Below are 19,813 nucleotides of genomic sequence, written 5' to 3'. Positions count from 1 at the left end.
GGAAAAAGTGAGGAGCAGGGATCTGGTAAGGAACCTTGGCCAGGATGTACCCAACTGCGCCCAATGCTCCTTCCCTACCTATCAAGAAACATAAACCTGAGGCCATAGAACCTGGCACTTTCTGTCATCCTTACCACATGGCATGGCATTGGTACTCTCTAAAGGGATATGAGCCACCACCGTGTCATATGAATCTTCAGTCTCAGACCAAACGACTTGAGTCAAGAGCATAAACTCCATCACTTTCCAGTCCTATGGTGGGGGCTCAGTTCACTATCCCAGCCCCAGGCCTGGCTCCTAATCCGTTTCCATGCTTGTCCTGGCAGAACCTCTCCACCAGTGACTGGAAGCAGGAAGGCACAAGACTCTCATCCTTTCATAGAATCAGAGGTATTTAAGTTGGAAAGGACTGTAGAGATGACATAGTCCCATGGTTTTAAAGCCACAGAATACTTTCTCTAAAGAAGTGGTTCTGGTCCTGGAGGCCCTGCCAACATGCTCACCCCTCACTTTGCTGGGCCCCTGACGCATCTCTTCAGAACATCTGGAGCTCTGTGGCCATATCGAGTCCAATCACCACCCTGTAGACACAGATACAGGTCTGCGGCGGTGACGTGATTCCCCGAAACCATCCAACTAGCAAGTGGCAAAAGCCGACACAGACTGAGGCCGGGCCCTCAGTGCATGCTGCTCTCCATCCGCCCCACTGCCCTCTCTGGATAGGGAGACCCGGGAGCTGGACGTCTTTGCAGGCTGCCAGAGTTCCATCATGATCACATTAGTTCTGTGGAGACTGTTGCCCAACAGAAACGACTGGAAATACAAGCACAGGTCTTGCTAAGCGACAATAGAAAACCATACTGAGGAATAACAAACAACTCTCATACCACAGCTGGTGTGCTTGGAGTTAATGGTTTAGAGTGTTGAATATACAAACACCTCAGTCAAACAGCAGGAGTTCCCAAGATAGGAGAGAAACAGGAACCCACCACAAAGGATGAGAGCACTAAAAGGTTAAAACTCCACCATCCCCATGGCAAAGGGCAGGGAAAAAATAAACCACGACATCCTGCTGCAGGGGGATTCACAGCGAAGGCAGACTCCTGGGAATAGAAAGGAAAAAAATAAAAAGATACAAGACATAATAGACAGAGGGTAGTAACCAACTTGCACAGTTAAGAAGCTGACTATCTTCAGAATGACCTTGTCAATAAAAATCTGATACTAAAATAAACACTGAGGAGTGGAAGTTAAATCATGGGTAGTTGTACAGACTGCATATAAAGCTTTTTAATCTAGTCAAATTTGAGAATAGGGTAAAGTGATAAAAGTACACAAATTTACAGAAAACACCCGTGTTGTTGGCATCACATGGCCAGCATGTCTGGACTTTTCTCTTTTCTGTTCCCTGATGGGCCTCGGGTAAAATTTCCATTCTATTTTTAAAAAGCTATTAACACATGTTTGTTTGCCCCCAGAAACGGAAAGGGAAGAACCCAGTCTTAATTTAGACTTGGCCATAAAGCTTATTCATTATAAAAACAGGTTTTATTTCTATTTTTCTATTTATTCCAACAGTCAGGGCTCTCTTAGCAGCATTCTGGGACCTTTATCCAGCCTTCCTGTGGCCACTGGCTTCTGCTCTTCCCTCCATCATTCTCTCTCCAGTGTTTCTGGCTTTTCAAGAATCAGTCAGTCCATCACCTCAAATGCAAATTCTGAGATCTTACGTCCAGAAAGAGAGGCTGCCTCTCCTGAGTAAACGGCAACATTACTGGGTCTTCACAAGGGAGGCATGAGCTCCTTTCAGGGCACTTTGTGCCCCCCGGGGTTCCACTGCTCCCAGCCCCGCTGTTGCAAGGCTGTCCCTGCTCCCGTAGCTCTCTGCCCAAACGGTGCCTCCTTTCTGAGGGTTCCCTGACCCCCCATCCTAAGTGGCTGTCCCTCTTTGTTATTAAACAGCTCACCCTGTTTGAATCCTTTACAACAATGGTCACAGTTTGTAATGACATGTCGATTTGCTTGCTTGGTTGAGCTGCTTCCCCAACCAAGCTGTAAACTCCACGGGGACAGGATCATACCCCAGTGATGACGCAGCAGCACACACGCAGCCTTGGCACATGGCTTCCAACAGAGTGTGATGAAGAATGACTGAGGGTGGAGCCTATCTGGACATTACCAGGGGCTGTGCAACCAACCCTCCTCTGGAGCACAGTCTCACTGGGCAAGCTCTCATGTGAAACACCTTCAAACATACTTGCTATGATTGAATTTCAGCTAAAGATACCTTTGAGCTATATTTGTAGGAGGGATCTGTTAGGAAAATGCTGTGTGAAATGATTTCAATCTAAAATGAAGCCGGAGGATACAAAATGGAGAATCTCACACATGCGTCCTCGGAAGAAGAGAACTTAAGAATGGAGAGACTGATTTACTGTAAGTGCCTGATCTACAGAAGACCAAGATTTACCTCCTACCAGTGAACATCCGCCAAGACTCTCTCCCCATCCTCAAGCCGATGAACTTATGGCTTGGACTCTGGTGTGACTTGCCCTTTTTGGCTCTCCTTGCCCATAAACACAGCCTGCCCCAAACCCTCAATGGACTTGCCTATAGCTTGCTACAAGCATGCATTTCCCAAGTCACAAGTCCTCTAATATTCTCAAATAAACTCAATTTCTGGTAATTTGAGCTTGCCTTGGTTTTCACCTCTTTATTTAGGTTGACAGTGTAAGCAAGATGGTCAGCACAGCATAACCTGCTTTAAGAGTTACACCTACTCTGCAGGAAAAGATTTTCATACTACTTACTGCAAATGTTTTCATCCAGTCATTAAGGTATGCTTTATAACACATTTACATGGTTATTGGGTAAGTGTATATACTGAGAGCAATAAAAATAAACAGCTTTTTAGATACTCTGTAATTCACTCTTGCTTTTCCATGTATTCTGAATTAGTGGGCTCTTAACATGTAGAGTCTTGGAAGCACAGGTAGGAACCTCTATTGATGATAGAAGCGAAATAGGAAAGGAAACCATTTACTTCTAGACTAAGTTCTTTCACAGTGGGTGAAGGTAATCTAATTACTAAAAAATATTTGATATTCTTTTATTTTAGGTAAGAGAACAATAGTTACTGCTTATGTAAATATATAGTTTTGAAAGAGTAGTCCAAACTACGATGTAAAACCTCTTCTTTCAAAGAGGGAGTCTAAAATCATATTGGAAAGAAAACACTACCAAATAAGAGGTTGTGTCTCATTATTTTTATTGCTTGGCCTTAAAAGTTTGCAGGATTATTAAAGGAAAACATTTTCAAGAATAGCCTAGCAATCCTTATGCACAGTTTGGCAGTAATAATCTTTTATATTTAAGCCAAATAAGGAATTATGGGTATGATATTCAGCTTCTATTTAGTGATCCTATCTACCATGCAGAAAGTTCAGATACTCTCATGCATGGACATATGCTGCTCTAAAATTCTGCTTCTAATTAAGCCAAAGATGAACAAGGGAGATAGTACCTGATAAAACTCATGTTGTTTGTTGAACAGAAAAGAGGAAGGTAAACAGAAGAGAAGAGAGAGGATGAGGTGCAGGCTACTTATTTGTGACTTTCATTCATCCCTTCATTCAACTTTTATGCAACAATGATATTAATGCCCACTAGGCCCAAGGCGGTTTCACACTGAAAGGAATTCAAAGCAGTATTACAGTGATTGCATTCTTTGATGATTACAAATAAGAGGATTTTCTCTCTCGATCAGAAAGGAACAGAAAGAGAATAAGAAAACAGAAAGACAAAAGAAAGAGAGCTAGCTTTATGAACAAATCTCCAAAACAATTCTATCAAAGCCAGAGTTATTTTCTAACTAGGGAGACTGACCACTAATGCCATCATGAGGCGCCCCCCCATGACCTCATTTAACTATAACTACCTCCCAAAAGCTTCATCTCCGAATACCATCACATTGGGGATTAGGGCTTTAACATATGAATTTGGGGAGTACCAAGCATTCAGTCCATTACAGGGAGCCCTTAGGTTTTTGTACAAGACGGTCTGACCCTCTTCTGCCTCTGTGACCCCAGCTCCTGGGCCTCCTTGGTATGACTAGGGCATCCAAACACTTGGATCCAAACACAGGCCACTGGACACACTGAGATCCCATGACCAAACATGGGACATTGAAGCCTAGCAGCTCCAATGCATGCAATGGGAGCTGGAAGTGCTACACTTGTTGGTTCCAGGCTTGCCCTCCAACAAGTCTTCTTCAAAGGATTTAAAATGCACTAATTCTAGCCCTCCAGAGTGTGCTGAGTTATTTCCCTTCCTGTGCTTTTTAAACCTTCCTGCCTTTACACGTGCTTTCCCTCTGCCTGGAATCCAGTCCTTTTCTTCTTACTAGAGAGTCAATTGATGCGTGACCTCTATTCTGAAAACCCTCCTGATAGCCCTTTCACCCGGGCTAGGTATTCACCCCTCCTTTGAGTTACCATCAATCCTTGTACATCGGTACTTCTATTGCTGTACTCACCACTCTTTGCAGTAACCATCAGTTTAAATGTTTGCCTCTCCTACTAGAGAGTGAGCTCCTGGCCCACACCTGACCCATCTTTTTATCCCTGGATACAGCAGGCTCTAGATATAAGTAAGTGCTCAGTAAATATCAGTCATGTTTTCTATGAATATTACTTTCCCCCCATACACATTTTGGCTCTTGGCATATGAAGAGAAAGGAAACTCATATTTATCTAGCACCCACTATGTACCAGGTTCTGTGCTAAATACCCCATTTCATTCTCAAGACAACTTTGCAAGATAGGAGTTATTGGTTTGTATAAAACACAGATTGAAGAACCATCTTAGTAGAAATAAGAAAGAATATTTATCCAAAGTGTCTAGGGACCTACCTGATCAATTTTAGGTTAATAATATTTCTGGAGCCTAGTTATCTTAACTCTAAAAGAGCACAGTGATTGAAAACGGTGCTTTAGCAAGTAACATGTGTTATATGTAGGATTGAAATTCAACATTTTAGCATAGCTTGTACCTACCAAAACCTACAAATGACCAAAACCACCCAACTTGGCATGAACAGTAAGGCTGCCATGACGTTAGTGGAGCGGTCCACCATGATTCAGTTTACCTTGCCTGTATTCAGTGGACTGTGCTGCTGAAACACTCCCACGAGTCCTTTGCAGCTGGTGGATCAGAGCATCACCACTTCCATTGTTCCTTAGAACAGATGTTCTTCAATTATTACATTGGCATGATCTTTAAAAACTGGGTGAAAAAAATCCTTTAAAAATAATTACATTGTTTAGATGTTTCTGGTGTTTAGATGGCCAGATAAATTGATCTTTTATTGTCCCAATTTTGTGGTCTCCAAAGACCAACATCAAAAGTACATAGAAGTCATTTTTTTGGTTATCACCAATGGATTCCACATGTTTCTTCTATGTCCAGTAAGAGCTATGACGTGGTATTTCTCAACAGAAAAATCATTATCTTTACCTCTGTGAAATTTGCTTCACATATTGTGAAATGTGTTATACCACATGTCATGCCTTATTCATTTTGGAGGTTATTACCCATCAAAACATGTAAACAACGGAGAACTGGCAAACTTTCCCCGAAAACTATGTGTTAATTTGGTTTACTGACTTGTTTTTGACTATTGCTTGGAGGGTAGACACCAACACACACAAGCTACTGCCACCACTACCTTAAGGCTTATTCTTACTCAGGGGTTAGATGGGTAGAGGGGCAAAAGGACAAATAAAGGAGAAGGCCCAACTGCCTGGGCACTTTCTGCTGGAGGAAGTAGGTTCAGTTTCATGTGGACTAAAGAAACTGAGCTTCCAGTCTACCTGGACCCAGGACGAGCTCTTGAGGTCATTCCACTGCCACTCCCCATCATGGCAGCATGGCAGATCTCCCACCACATACCTCAGGCCTCCACACAACTGGGGAAGTTGTAGATCATAGAGGGATAGAGTTAGAGAACAGAGTACAGATCTTCTAGTCTTTGAAAAAGAGATAAATTAGGTTTCAATATTGGTAAGATCATTCAAAGACTGTCCTGATACTCTGGTTTTTTGCTTGATAATGTAGAAAGCATGTATGTATATACACCACCACCAATGTGTCTGTGTATTTATATTTTCACATTTCATATACTTTGACTCATAACTTATTTTATTAGTATGCACACTCCTAAGTAACTAAGAACCATAAACATGAGACTTGAATGTATATGAGTTCTAAAAAAACCCAAAACACTAATTAATCATCAATTCATCAAATGTGCTTATTGAATACCTAGTCCAATGTGATTATAACATGGTGCCAATGGAAAGTTAAACGAGATATACTGAAGATTAAAGGGCAAGAGTTAAACTCTAATCCCTCCTACCCCGGCCCCCCAGAGTTAAGTCGGCAAGCAGAAAGGAGAGCCAGACCTAGCTGATTTTCAGTTCTGTTCATTTCCTCATTTATGAGAAATGACAAACAACATCATGTTCTAGATGCTGTTAAGTTTACAAAGAAATTTAAGACATGATTCTTAGACTTAAAGAACTTGCCATCAAAAGCAAATATGTAGATAAAGGACAATCTTCTCCAGGAGAGAAGTCTACAGCAGATTGTATAGGGTACAAAGGAGGACTGAGGAAACCTACTTTTGTTGTTAAAAAATGGATAAGAAAAGGTTCTGGGACTGTCAGGTGGCAGCATTTGAGAGGGCTTCAAACGGTTGTAGGACTGTGACAAGTGAAGAGGAGTGGGTGAGAAGCAGGCAGTGAAGGTGTTAGGTGTCTCCAAGCAGAGAGAGTCAGCATGAGTAGGCACACAGGCAATGAAAACAGCTTAGTGTTCCATGATATAAGGTACAAGGTGGGGAAAAGTAGAAGAAAACTAAACAGAAGTGGAACACTAAACAGAAGCCATCCTGTGGATGGTCCTAACTGCCAATGTGAGCGAAGCACACTGACCAGAGCAATTTGAGAAGCACAGATGAGTGACAGAACTCTGTTTTAAGAGAACTAATCTGTGTGCAATTAATATGATGAATTTCCTGAAAGAGAGAAGGCAAGAACACGAGTAAGGAAGTTACTACCAGTTTGCTCATCCATTCATCCATTCATCAAGGAAATATTTATTGATCACGTGCTATATGTTGGGCATCTGCATGCACCCAAGGAGTTTGGGATACAGTGAAGAACGAGGCATGAAGCCCTCAGGAGACTTAGAATCTGGGGAGAAAGAAGACATCACAATTCGGGCGGCCAAGAACCTTGACGGAGGCGAGCACAGGGTGCCCCAGGGGCCCAGGGATCCAGGGAGGGTCTCCGAGGAGGTGACACTTGGGTTGAACCTTGACTGATGGGTAGGGATTGGTCAAGGGAAGAAGAGTGGAAAGGGTAATAGGTCAGGAGGAACAGCTGGTGCAAAGACTGACAACCTGACATAGTCAGGTCTGCAAGAACCTCTGGTCCAGAAGGAGGTGAACTGAGCCATTTTAAAAAATTGAAAATAACCATTACAACTAAAATAACAACCACGGCCATTTATTTAAGTACTTAGTATGTGCAAGGTGCTATTCTTTACACATGATCATTCACTTAATTCTCACAACTCTATGAGCTAGGCTTTACTATTCCCATTTTACAGATGCACAAACTGACTTCAAGTGCTTTAGAAATTCACTTCTCAGAATCACACAGCTATTAACTATTGATTAAGGGATTCAAATCTAAGTTTTTCTGACTTGAAAATCAATCTTGAGCTTTGAGGGAAAAGTAAGAGTCAGCCATACAACGAAAGGTAGAAACAGCATTCCAGGTAGAGGAAACGAAGGTGTGTGTATGTCAGCAGGGGGAAGACCAACTACAAGCAGTTTGGAATTACCAGAGGATGAAGCACAAGGCTGGAGGTAGAAGACATGAGGGTGGAGAGGCAATCAGGGGCCAGGCTATGATGGAACCAGCTTTGTAGACAGAAGGGTATGAACTTTAACCCGGAAGCTATGAAAGCCACTGAAGACTTACAAACATGAAAAGTAGGAAGGGATGGTCACACTCAAGCTGAGATGTAGTGAATGGGGCAAGACTAAGGGCAAAATTTCACTAATCCAGTGAGTGATGATGGTGACCCAGGCTTAGAATTCTCTTACTCGAAGAATTAGGAAAATGATGCACAGGCAGCCTAGGTGAGAGGCGAATGGCAGCACCCCTCACAGAAAAGAGAATTCAGGAGGAGCAGCAGAGGGGTCTGTGTGCTTGGGGGTGGGACAGGGCAGTGGAAGGGTGAGGATTGAGAGAGAAGGTGATGAGTTGAGTTCAAGTTTAGATATGTTGACCTAAAGATGCTTGTGGAACAGCCCCGTGGAGATGTCAAGCAGGCTGTTGGGTTCACAGTTCTAGGCTCAGAAGAAACAAAGATTTGAGCTGTAGACCTAGGCAGGAAAAGAAATCATAATAATAAGCATTAACTATTAACCAAGTGCAGCCCATAATGCTTTTCATGCATTTTCTCTTTAATCCTTTCAACAACCATATGAAGTAAATACTGTTATTACCCTCATTTTACAGATTATGGATCTAACCAGGACACAAGAACATTCAGCAACCTGCCTAGGATCACGCTATTAGTAGAGGATCCATACACTTCTATACCCAAATTTCCCAAATGTTTGTAACACAACAGAAACATATTTTATGTTGCAGTCAAGTACAGACATATATATTTCACTGAAACAAAAGGTGCCTGAGATCACAATTAGCCCTCTGCTGTTTTCAACTCTTTTTCATTTCTTAAATAGGCTGGTTGCAACCCACAACTTGATGCCCAACCCACTCATAAAACCTACAGTCTGAGAATTGCTGTTCAACACTCTCCTGCCTCCTACCCCTGAATCCAGTGACGGTAGAAGGACTGCAAAGGTGAGGAGAGATGTAAGAGACATCACGGACGTTAGGAGGGAACTTCGCTTCAGGGCGATTTTGAATCGAAAGTCTAACATGATGAGAAGTGAATCCTTTCCACCCAATCACGCCGGAGGACACGTCTGTGGAAGTCAGCTCTTCAGCAGTGAGTCATTTACGGCTGTCACACGCATTTATGAGGATTGAAGCCATTTTTGCTGCCAACTTTTTCCACTGTACGGCACAGGAAAGGATGCAGATGCACTGAACTTTGGAGAATTTTGAAGTTGTTGGTTCTAAAATTGCTACAGTATCACATGGCAGCAGAATTTGGGCACACAGCCCAAAGAAAACCAGCTCTGTGGCTGCCCTCCACTTTGATGTGATTCCTGCAGACAGTAATTGTAATAGGAAATAATACCTCCAAGGCGGAAGTTATGGAAAATGACATTTAACATCTTGCTCAACAGGAAATGGTTTTGCTGGCAGGACTTTAGGAATCTACCCTCAAAATATATCATAGTCACTGAATGTATGCCTTCATCCTTCCTTCCACTTCATAGGAAGAGGGAAGATGTTCTTCTTCACTAGAATTAACCCCTTCTGAGTGGTCCATCTGGCTCCTCATCACCTCCAGGGTCTCGCTCCCTCAGTTAACCCTTCCTTCCCTCTTCAGCTCCATCTTTTCCTCCTTTAGCATGGCTTCCTTCCCTTCTGCCTTCATATACACATTGGTTTCCTCTCAGAAGCCCCTCATCTCGAAGGAATGATGAGGGTGATGTAATGGTTCTCTATCTTAATAGAGGTGGTGGTTACACAACGCATTGTCAAACTCATAGAATTGAACATTAGAAAGGGTGAATTCTACTATATGAAAACTATATCTTAAAAAAACATGACTCTAAAATAACCCTCTACCCCTCGACCCTTTTCACAATCCTGCCATCCTGGGATTACCATCCTCTTTCCTTCCTTCCCTTCCCTGACACTTTCTTTCTCCAATGTTTTCATTTTAGCTAAGACCATAGTCTTCCCCCAGTTGCTCCCCAGCCAGTTCTCTTCCTGTTCTCCTCCCACCTTCCTATGGCTCCTGGCACTGAAACTTCTACTAGAAACTCTCTTTTTCTTCAGAACTTCATTGTTTCTCCTCTACCTCTTTAAACGCTGCTTTGACTCAATAGCAATCCTCTAACTCTGGGAATTTGCCAAAATACCAAGCCCACTGCTTTCTGCTAAATTCGCTCCCTCAGAGATCTCACCCACTCTCACAGGATAGAGGACTGCTTGACTGTGTTTGACACTCAAATCTATGTCTAGAGAGAGGAGAGCTGGCTCAGGTTTCCAGTGACCCAGTGGACATCTCCACTCAGCTCTGTTACCACCTCAAATTCAGCACATTCAGCTGCCTTTGCCGACTGCCCTCCCTGGTGTGGATGACCTCACCATTGGTCCTTCTCCCAGGCCAGAAACCCTGAAGACACCTCTTCTGTGTCATCCCTGTAGTCAGTCATCAAGATCAAAGGAGGCAGCACGCACAGAAATGCTCTGTAAATTGTCATGTTCTAGAATTATAACATATGTATTATTATGGCTACTACTTAAATCTTTTCAACGACTCCTTTGAAATGTCTATAAATCTTTCCTATTTTTCCTCCATCCTCCACTCCCAGCTTACAGCTCCCTCCCTTCCCTCCAGTGTATTCTGCATTCTGTTGTCGGTCCACCTTTATCAAAACACCTTTTCCCCTCTCACTCTGCTGCTCAAGACTCTTTAAAGGCTCCTGTTATGGGCTGAATTCTCTCCTCCCAAAAAAGATATGCTGAAGTCCCCCAGTACCTCAGAATACGACTGTATTTGGAAATAGGTCTTCACATAGGTAATCAAGTGAAAAGGAGGTCATTAGGGTGGGCTCTAATGCAGTATGACTGGTGTCCTTAGAAAAATGGGAAATTTGGACACAGAGACCTGCACAGAAGGAAGACGATGTGAAGACATAGGAAGAACACCATCTACAAGCCAAGCAACACCTGAGGCTATCAAAAGCCAGAAGAGAAGCATGGAACAGCTTCTCCCTCACAGCCCTCAGGAGGAACAAACCCTGCCCACACACTTTATGGAGCCTAAACAGCAGTCCGTGTTCCTCTTTGATTTGGCCCCATCCTCCCCATTCAACCTTAATTCCCAAGACTTCCCTACCTAGACATTCTAATCAGTCCCTCCTCCAATCAGACGGGCCTCCCTGCTGAGCCCCATCTGGAATATGCTCTCCACCTCTGCGTGGGATGTTCCCAACAGCCTGTTATGTCTTACCTACTTCTCTCTTCCATCCAAATCTTGCACATTTTTTAAGCTCTAACTTCGGTTCCTCTTCGTCAATTACATTGTCCCTAATTTTTCTCTCTCTCCTCTGAACTGTCACTGTACTTAAGGTCTGTGTCATATAAGCTGACACTTGATTATGTCATGTTCATATAGTTCCTCAATGGTTTCTTGTGTGATATTCTTGGGTCTGGAATTAAATTTTAAGTGACCAATAGCTATTGGAAACCACTTTTCCAGACACTTTCCTAGATCTGTTTTCTCCGTAAAACATCCCCTCCTCTAGAACTTCCCACGAGTCTTGTATTATTTTACCAAATGTCATCCAGTCAAGTATTACTAAGCATTTTGGTTTTGTGACAAGGAAGTTCTAGGTGTGAGTACAGTCCTTTACTGGAAAATCACTGGACTTCTTGAAGCTTTAGTTTCCTCACCTCTAAGTGTTACTTCTCAGAGTCATTGTAAAGACAAGATGGAATAATTTATGTGAAAGTGATTTTTAAAAGGCAAAGATTTACACAAATGTAAGAATAAATCACTATTATCATCTCAGTGCCAAGATAGCTCACTAGTTAGCTGCTATGCTGATGAAATTATGGGCTTAAACCAAGTGAGCTGGTTCTTCTAGATTGATGCCACAGGGGCCAATAAATTTCATGACTAATAAAGAGTGAGAGGAGGGATGGAGAAAACTGCAGAGCACATCCTGGTGGGTTATCTTCATAAATAAAAGATAGATAGCACACAGTCACCTCAATCTACCCTAAGCCAGGCAGTATCCCAGGCTCTTGGAAGAAATAACTGACAGTCCCGGACATACTCAGCTCTGGTGCAGTAAATCACTAGGTAATACATTCTGCTTACGTCAAGGGGTTAATGTTCTAGGTTTTTTGGGATTTTTTTGGTAATTGACTTATACTGGTTTTAAGACTGAAAGTTAACCAAGAATTGCTAAATATGCCTGCAATATGAAAAGTAAGTTAACCTTTGTCCCTTTCGAATCTCAATATGGTTCATCCCATGAGCACAATGAGTCAAGGAAGAGCCAAATCCTCACTCCAACTTGCAGTGAAGACGAGCTTTAGCAGCATGCAGAGTCCATGGTTTGGGAAGTATTCACGTCCCCAACCCCCAAACTTTCCCTTCAAAAGCAGCCATATGAATTTAGACTTGTTGTTTTTTTAATCTAACTGTTTCTCTTTAAAGGGGTTAAATTAACCTTTTCGTTTACTTTGCCTTTGGTATTTGTTCCACAAACTTTATACCCTGGCCAATGATTTCAAGTGAATCAAGAGATCATTCTTAAGTTGTGGACTCCAAATACAGCATGCATATTAAGAATATAAGTAGTGTAGCCGTTATTATGTGTAAAATTCAGAAAGCTGGGCCTTGGGTCTTGAGGGGCTGGGAAATAGAGCTGGCATACAACAAGCAGGATGTCTGGGTGTCTCCACCTGGAACGACTCCCTCCCTCTGGTCTGCTGGCGAACCCCCATCCCCATTGACCACCCATCACCAGATCCTAGCTGAATGGCTAAATAATGAAGTCTGAAGACCAAACTACTTGCAGGCAGACCTGGCAGCACTTCGGTGAGTGCATGTATCCAAGGGCCTTGAAGAAGAGGAAATGGTTTAGAAAAAAAAAAATCTAGGAAAAGGAATCTATTTAGTTTTATCTAGATTTGGTTTTAGCATGGAGCATCCTGTGTGGAATAAGCCCCAAACATGCCAAGAATATTTTGTACCGCATGACAAATGAAAACCAGCTCCCATGCAGATGGAATTCAGAATTTCTTAAGCCAACAAATCTGTCTTCTTCCCATTATAGAAACTGCTTTAACTATTCAAAGCAAATTCTTAATTATTTCCCATTCTTGATATGTAAAGTCCTTTTAGAAAGTAGTATGAATTTGATCTCTAATAGACGCTTATTAAAAATTCAGAAGCTTTGTTTAAGCAAAACAATTGATGTGGACTGCAAGTAAAAGCCTTATAGAGGAAATCTGAGAAATCCAACTTTTCGTTCTTTTAATGACATTGTGTTAAACATGAATAAAACATACCTTCTTCTGTGGGGTCTGTAGCTGAAGCGGACATATTAGCGTAAATGTCACAAGAAAAAGGAGCACTTTGCACAGGGCCCCCACACCCTTCTCTCCCACCCCTTCCCTTTTCAGGCTCTTAGATGTTTTCATGTTGTTTTGGTGGGCAATTTGGCAGCTTCAAGTGGGTTTTAGCCTCAGGCATCAATTCCTTTGTACTTTAGGTTTCTGGACTGAGACGCTTGGGGAGGAAAGGGATGAAGGACAGTCGAAGGGTAATTGCAATTTGATGGCTGAAAATAGGGGAAAATAGCAAAAAGATTGCAGTTAGCCTGTGCTCATCCTTGCTCTAAGCAAATGGCACCCTGTCACATCACTTCATTGTACAACACGACTGTGTGACTTCCGTGTGACCTGGGGCAAAAGAGAGCATTTATCATTTAAAGCTCATTTGTTGTACAGCGTGTGGCAAAACAGACTGAGAAGCATTGCTTCTCTAAAACGGAAACAGCTTTGTGAAAAAAGTATTCTTTCTAATGGTACCAGGAATCTGGAGACCACATGCTATAACTATTTGTTAAATTTGGTTTTGATCAGTGGTTTCATTATTGACTAAGATTTAGAAGCAAAAGACATCTAGTCTCTGCCATTTGTCTTCTGCAGCAATCAAGAAGCAAACATTCAGCCCTTTTGAGTACCTTTCTTTTGAGTCTGCTTTCTTGGGTGACTTCTGATTGGCCATGCTAAATAAGGGAGTATCCAGAACACGTGCTTACATTTCATAAGAGGTTCACTTTTATAATCTCCTTCTTTGACTAACATGGCAATTATTTTGCCTTCCATAAGCAGAATCCAAGGCATGGGATAAATGCAGCAAGCCCTGGACATAAGCTGAAGAATAAAGGAGAGCCAGCTGCCCCGAATCTGCAAAGAGACAATTCACTCACCAATATCGAGGAGATTACTACGCACTGAGACAGGCTGCCTAAGTCAAACTGTACCGTTAATCTTGAATTACAAAAAAGAAAAAGAAAATGAGAGGGATCAGACCTGACCCCAGGCTTTTCTTCTTTCGAGTCTCCTCCAAGATCATAACATTTTCCTTCCCCAACCCATGCTTCCAGTTCACTATTTTAATTCCCAGCAGAATCATAACTAAGGCAGACGGCCCAGCTAAAAAGATAGATACGTACCCTCCCATCGTGGCCAACAGTCGAGGACAGACAGGCAAGCTAACAAGATGCAAATCCCATTCAATGTGGCTAATGCCTTTTTTATCACTAAGCAAAGGCCCAGAAAACCCACCCTTTTAGGCGGTTTTACAACATAACTTTGACACCATTGTTGAACGTGCAATACTAATTTAAATAAATTTCACATGGTCAGCAAAAGAGACAGCTCTGTCTTTGTTTAGTCTGAGAGACTATTTTTATGATTAAAGAGACCTGATATCATCCTCTTAATTAAAGAAAAACTCAAGGCTATCTATCATTTACCCTCCAGCAATGTCCACATTATGGGTCATTTTGGTACTAGCCCGGTCACTGCTCAACTCCTTGGTGGCTGGGGAAGGAACATTATAGGAATAGAGCCAGGCACCAGATAAGTGTCTTGGGGTTTACGTATCGAGTGTCACTTCACCCAGGTCGTGCTGAAAGAGCCAAAGAACACAACTTTCACTGCCAAAGGAAGCCAGTCTCCCATCAAGGGGCCATCTTGATTCCCTCAGGAAATGGGTGTAGCTGAACTATAGAAGAGGGTCCTACAAGAGCCCTAGACCTGGTTTCCCAGGTGAGGAAACCAACAAACACGTGAGAGAAGGATGTTCACTGATGTCTAAAGGCGCCACCAAGCCGTGAAATTCCTTCAAGGCTTATGTTCCGCCTTTTACTCAATTGTACTTTCCAGATCTTAAAGCAGGGGGCTTGAAACATAATATTTGTTCAATAAATCCTGTTGGCTGACAGATTGGGCTTGAAAAACATCTTTCCTGTCTTCTACCTCATTCGACAGAACAATCTAAAACAAAACTGGGTCTAATCTTTCACATTTTTGGTCTTATGTCAGATCTCTCTTTTCAGGAGTCTTAATCTGAGAGACTTTCCATTTTATTTGCTTCCTGGTCCTCAGAATCATCATCCCTGAAGGTCAGCAATGAGAGTCCTAAAATGCTAATCCTGATCCTAATGGAGATAAACAGGTCAGCAAGACACTGTGTCTCTCTTGATATTTTGGTTTAAATCAATGACTACATTTAAACTAAAGAAGGCATCCCTTGAATAGCAGACTTTCTGAAACCTGATAGACATTTACAAAAGGAGATGGTGATTTAAAAGGCTGATCACCTCCCAGAACTCCAATTGCCTCCAGCATATTTCTACAAATTGCTCTGGTTCCAGAAGCCTGCTTGTCTTAGGTCAGTTCATTTTCCTGCCGTTAAGGCAGAAGCGAACCTGTATCCACAGTTTATATCTGAGCACTTCCAAACTGTCATAAATTCATAAAGATGCTCACAGACACAGTGTTTTTATTTGACTCAAGCATACATCCTAATTTTCCTGGCCAGTCCTTTTGTGTAAATAAATTTCATCTGGACATCCAGTAGGTTACAAACAAGGAAGAACGCATTGAATATTCTAGGGAGAGGATATTTCTGTTCAAGGATTAAGATGAGATTCAAAGGCAGGCTATGAGAAAATAATAGTTTTACGTAGGAAGGAACCAGTATAGTAACACAAAATATTTGCCAAAAAAAGCTCAGCTTCTGAGGTTGAATTTCCACTAAACTCTCAAAAAACACATACAAGCTGAGTGGCTAATAAACAATTAACTGAGTGTTACTAGATTTGCTTCCCTTCATCTCCCCTCTACCTACGTATCTCAAAGGTTGCACTTGCCAATTCTCCTAACGCTAAGACCAAATACCATCCATATCAAAGACTTACCATTGTCTTCCAGAGAAAGTAATAAACCAAACTCACAGATGACTTGCAAGGACTTTTTCAGACCAACTCAGCAGGTCAGTCGTAAGTTCTAATACATAAAAGTATAAGAAATAACCTTGGTGATAGAGTATGATAGCACCTCAGCCTTGACTCAAGGCTTTTAAGATGACAGTCTCAGAGAGGCCTGTCAAACAGACATCCTGGAATATATTTTCTCATGAAACTCAAAAGGAAAATCGTCATTGTTCTTATCTGCATCATTAGCAGCAGCAGCAAAAGCATCTTGCCAGCACCTACCAGCATAAAGTTTTAGAGCCTGTACAAATCAAGCTAAAATTGTCTTTTGGGAATTTATAATCCAAGATGGATTTGGGGTAAACCAAGCAGTGTCATTTTTACTGGAGTGGTGAGAGAAGGAGAAAGGTCTGATAATGTTATCTCCCCAGATTTCAGGATTTCAGGATGGCATTTTCAAAGTTTCCTTGGGCATTGCCGTAAAATCAGATTGGGTTATCTCTATTGAGCAGGCCAAGTTCTCACCAAGCAGTAGCTGGAGAGGTGGTGAGTTACTGCTGCTCAGAAAAGACCAGATAAGCAGATCACTCTTGAGCCCAGCCTCTTTCCAGAGCAGTCAGTGGACAGAAATTCAAAGGACAGAATTCAACCCAAAGGCAGGCCACAGAAAAAGTCAGAGTGTATTCTGCTAATTCTCAGGGAGACTCCCTAATCCATTTACGTTCAATGTCTTATGAAAAGTTCCTTCCATCTGTGTTTCAATATAAAACAGAAATACCAAGCTGCCCAGACGATCAGGAAACCATGCAAGTCAACATTAAAATGATGATGCAAGAAAAATAATTCAAGATGTAGATGCCACATTTACTTTGGAAAGACACAACGGAATTTCCAATGGAGGATTTATAGACATAGAATTTTCCAGGAAAATAAAGGCAGGATTTGGAAAAATGTTCTGAGAACACTGATAAGGGGACACTGTCATCTAAACAAATCTTGACACTGAAAGGTAATGGTATCCTAGATTCCATGATCCAAAATAGAATCATGATAGGTACCTAAATGGAATAGCATGGAAAGGGTAGAAAGAAAAGGGAAAAGAATGTGCAAATATGAGGGTGAGTGAGATCTGACGTTACCCTTGTGCACCCAGTCGAGAACATGACTGAACCACCTCACCATGAAGACATTTCATTACTGTAGGTGGCCCTGCCCAACTCAACAAAATCGGTATTTACCTTAAGGCAGGAGGAAAGTGTAGTTTTCGTTTGTTTTTTTAATTGATCTTTAATTGCTAGATGTACCCAAATTTGAAGAGGAAGAAAACATAATGTAATATGCGTCATAAAGAATTCAAATACTTTGCCGCTTTGGTTAAGGCGGTGACAGCCAAAGGGTTCTGAATCATTCCTGTGCTTTTCTTTCTCTGAGCTGAAGGGCAGGTACTCGGTCTGCCAAGGATGAAATCAAGTGGAAATCCGAGACAGGAGGTCAAGCAGAGCTGGGAGGCAGAGAATTGAACACAATACCTCTTTCCACCCCCTGGTACGGGATCCCGGAAATACAAGTCGCCATGCAATAAACCCATAACTATATTCTAAAAATATTGATATAAAAGTTAATCTCGATTGTTAGAAGAAAACAGGCTAAAACTGTTCAGTGAAAAAATGCATTTGTGTTTATACTGCCACAAGAACAACAACCCACCCCACCTAGGGGCTAAACTCATCTTTGGATGTCTGGAACTCTAAGTGTATTAAAACTAACTGTTTAAAAAGCATTCGAATCTAAAGCTGTCTCATAAATCAAGGCTGGTGATTTCGGGGCGGGGGCGCGTGGGGAGGGACGGAACGAAGAAGGAATCAGTTGCTCTATGAGTTTGGATTTCAAGTGGGAACGAATTTGGGGTTCACAGAATGCTTTGGATCTGACAGGCATTTCACGCGACAAACCTCCCTCCCCAGCCCGAGCCTTACATCTAATTTGTCAGCAGCATGCAGTTTTCAACATGGGGCACGCATTTTCAAAATAAATACACCAATCTAAAAGAGCCACAAAACCCTCAAAATTCAACATCTCCCTCCTCTGATAAGCCAGAACTTCAGTATGAACTTGGGCAGAGAATAACAGCGGAGGACAAAAGGAAAAGAATCTTTCGGTAGTTAGTTTTAGGGAAACAACCAAAACTTAAAAGAGAGAGGAGGAGGACCATCTTTCCAACAATTATTAAAGCTATTGCTTTAAGAGTGCAGAATATCCTTTTCTCCCCTCGCTGCAAAACTGTGTTAACAGCTTGACTTCCGAAGCTTTGCGCACGGACTGCAGCAGCGGCAAGAGGGTCCCCGCCTCCCGGGAGACTCGGGCAGGCCCGGCCTGGACGAGATGCAAAGTCAAGGCTCAGCACTTCCGCAGCCCCCGCCGGCAGCCGCCCGGCTCCCGCAGCCCGGCTCCAGGCTGGCTTCCAAGCCCTGCGGCGAGGATCCGGAAGCGGGTTCATTGCAAGCTCCCCGCACGCCTCGGTCCACCCGGACTTTGCCCAGAGGGGAAGGTTCCAGAGGCCGCGCGCGCCCCGCCCGAGCTCTGACTTACTGCAAGACGGCGACCGGCTCGGCAGAGAACAGGCGCGCTCGCGGGAGGGGGCGGCCGGCGACTCCCGGGACTCCGCCTGCGGCGGCGCGGCGCCCCCGCCGGGGCCGGGGTCTGCGGGCTCCAGGCTCCCGGCGGCGGGCGGCGACCTCGGGCTCGCGCCGCCACTCGGCGCCGCCGTGTCCTGCCGCAGGCGCGGGCCCGGCGCGCGGGGATGTCTGAAGGCGAAGCTGCGTTATCGCCTGGCGTCCCCCGAGAGCGCGGCTGATCCGGGGGCAACCACGGGCCAGCGGAGGAGAAGCTGCCTCCGGGCTGGATTCTGATGGGCCTTAACTCGGTGTCCCCGGTTCCAAAAGGCTCTCTGGTTGGTCACTTCCATTCTGCGCTCAGGCCCAGAGCAGAGAGACATCTGTTTTCCATAAGCCGCGAGGCAGAGGCAAATCCTGGCTTACATGTGGCCCAACCCTCGCAGCCTTCCCAAACCCCGCGCGGAGCTAATCCCCACACAAAAAGCACGAAAACAACACGCGAGTTGGTGCTCAGTTCCAGAAGGATTTCCCAGGGCGATGACTAAAGGCTCTTGCGGCCGGCCTCCGGGATGGGCCAATCGCAGCAGCACGGGCCGGGGGGGTGGGGGGACGCAGAAAAAGGGAATTGGCTCGGTTTGAAGGTTTACTCCTGAAAACGCGTCCTCCTTGCCAGTCCTGTAAACACAAAAGCAAACTCTGTCCCTTCAGGGGAAGTGACTTCCGTTTGATGGGACAGAGAGAGGTCAGCCTCCATTATAGGACAGCTCATGATTAAAAGCAGTCGCAACTCCTGAATATGAAAGAGGAAAAAATCTCTGCGTTTGCTTGGATTCTGACAAATGAGTCAACTACGACACAATCAGCGCTGAAAATGATGAGAAATTACTGTCTCTCGGGGTCTTATTTTTTACTCTGTAAAATAGGTTGGGGCAAGGAGTCTCCCCCTTCCTCC

The 19,813-nt window shown here is 43.4% G+C and overlaps 1 protein-coding gene across 14 annotated transcripts in view; it reads right to left on the bottom strand.

The window, feature by feature from the left end:
- The window catches only part of TRIM2 (tripartite motif containing 2), a 151,105-nt gene that overhangs the window by 74,036 nt on the left and 57,256 nt on the right, over positions 1–19,813 (bottom strand). The window contains exon 1 of one of the 14 annotated variants that reach the window (XM_014868533.3): positions 18,836–19,194. The exons of 11 other annotated variants lie outside the window; for them this stretch is intronic. The gene's annotated coding sequence lies outside the window, so the exon portion shown is untranslated. Of the gene's footprint in view, positions 1–18,835; positions 19,195–19,813 lie in introns of those variants that run through there. 2 more of the 14 variants (XM_044767089.2, XM_070504927.1) reach the window with 2 other exon arrangements.

Source organism: Equus asinus, chromosome 3 (assembly GCF_041296235.1).
Source record: "Equus asinus isolate D_3611 breed Donkey chromosome 3, EquAss-T2T_v2, whole genome shotgun sequence".
Taxonomy (NCBI): Eukaryota; Metazoa; Chordata; class Mammalia; order Perissodactyla; family Equidae; genus Equus; species Equus asinus.
This window is presented reverse-complemented; position numbering and strand designations above follow the sequence as displayed.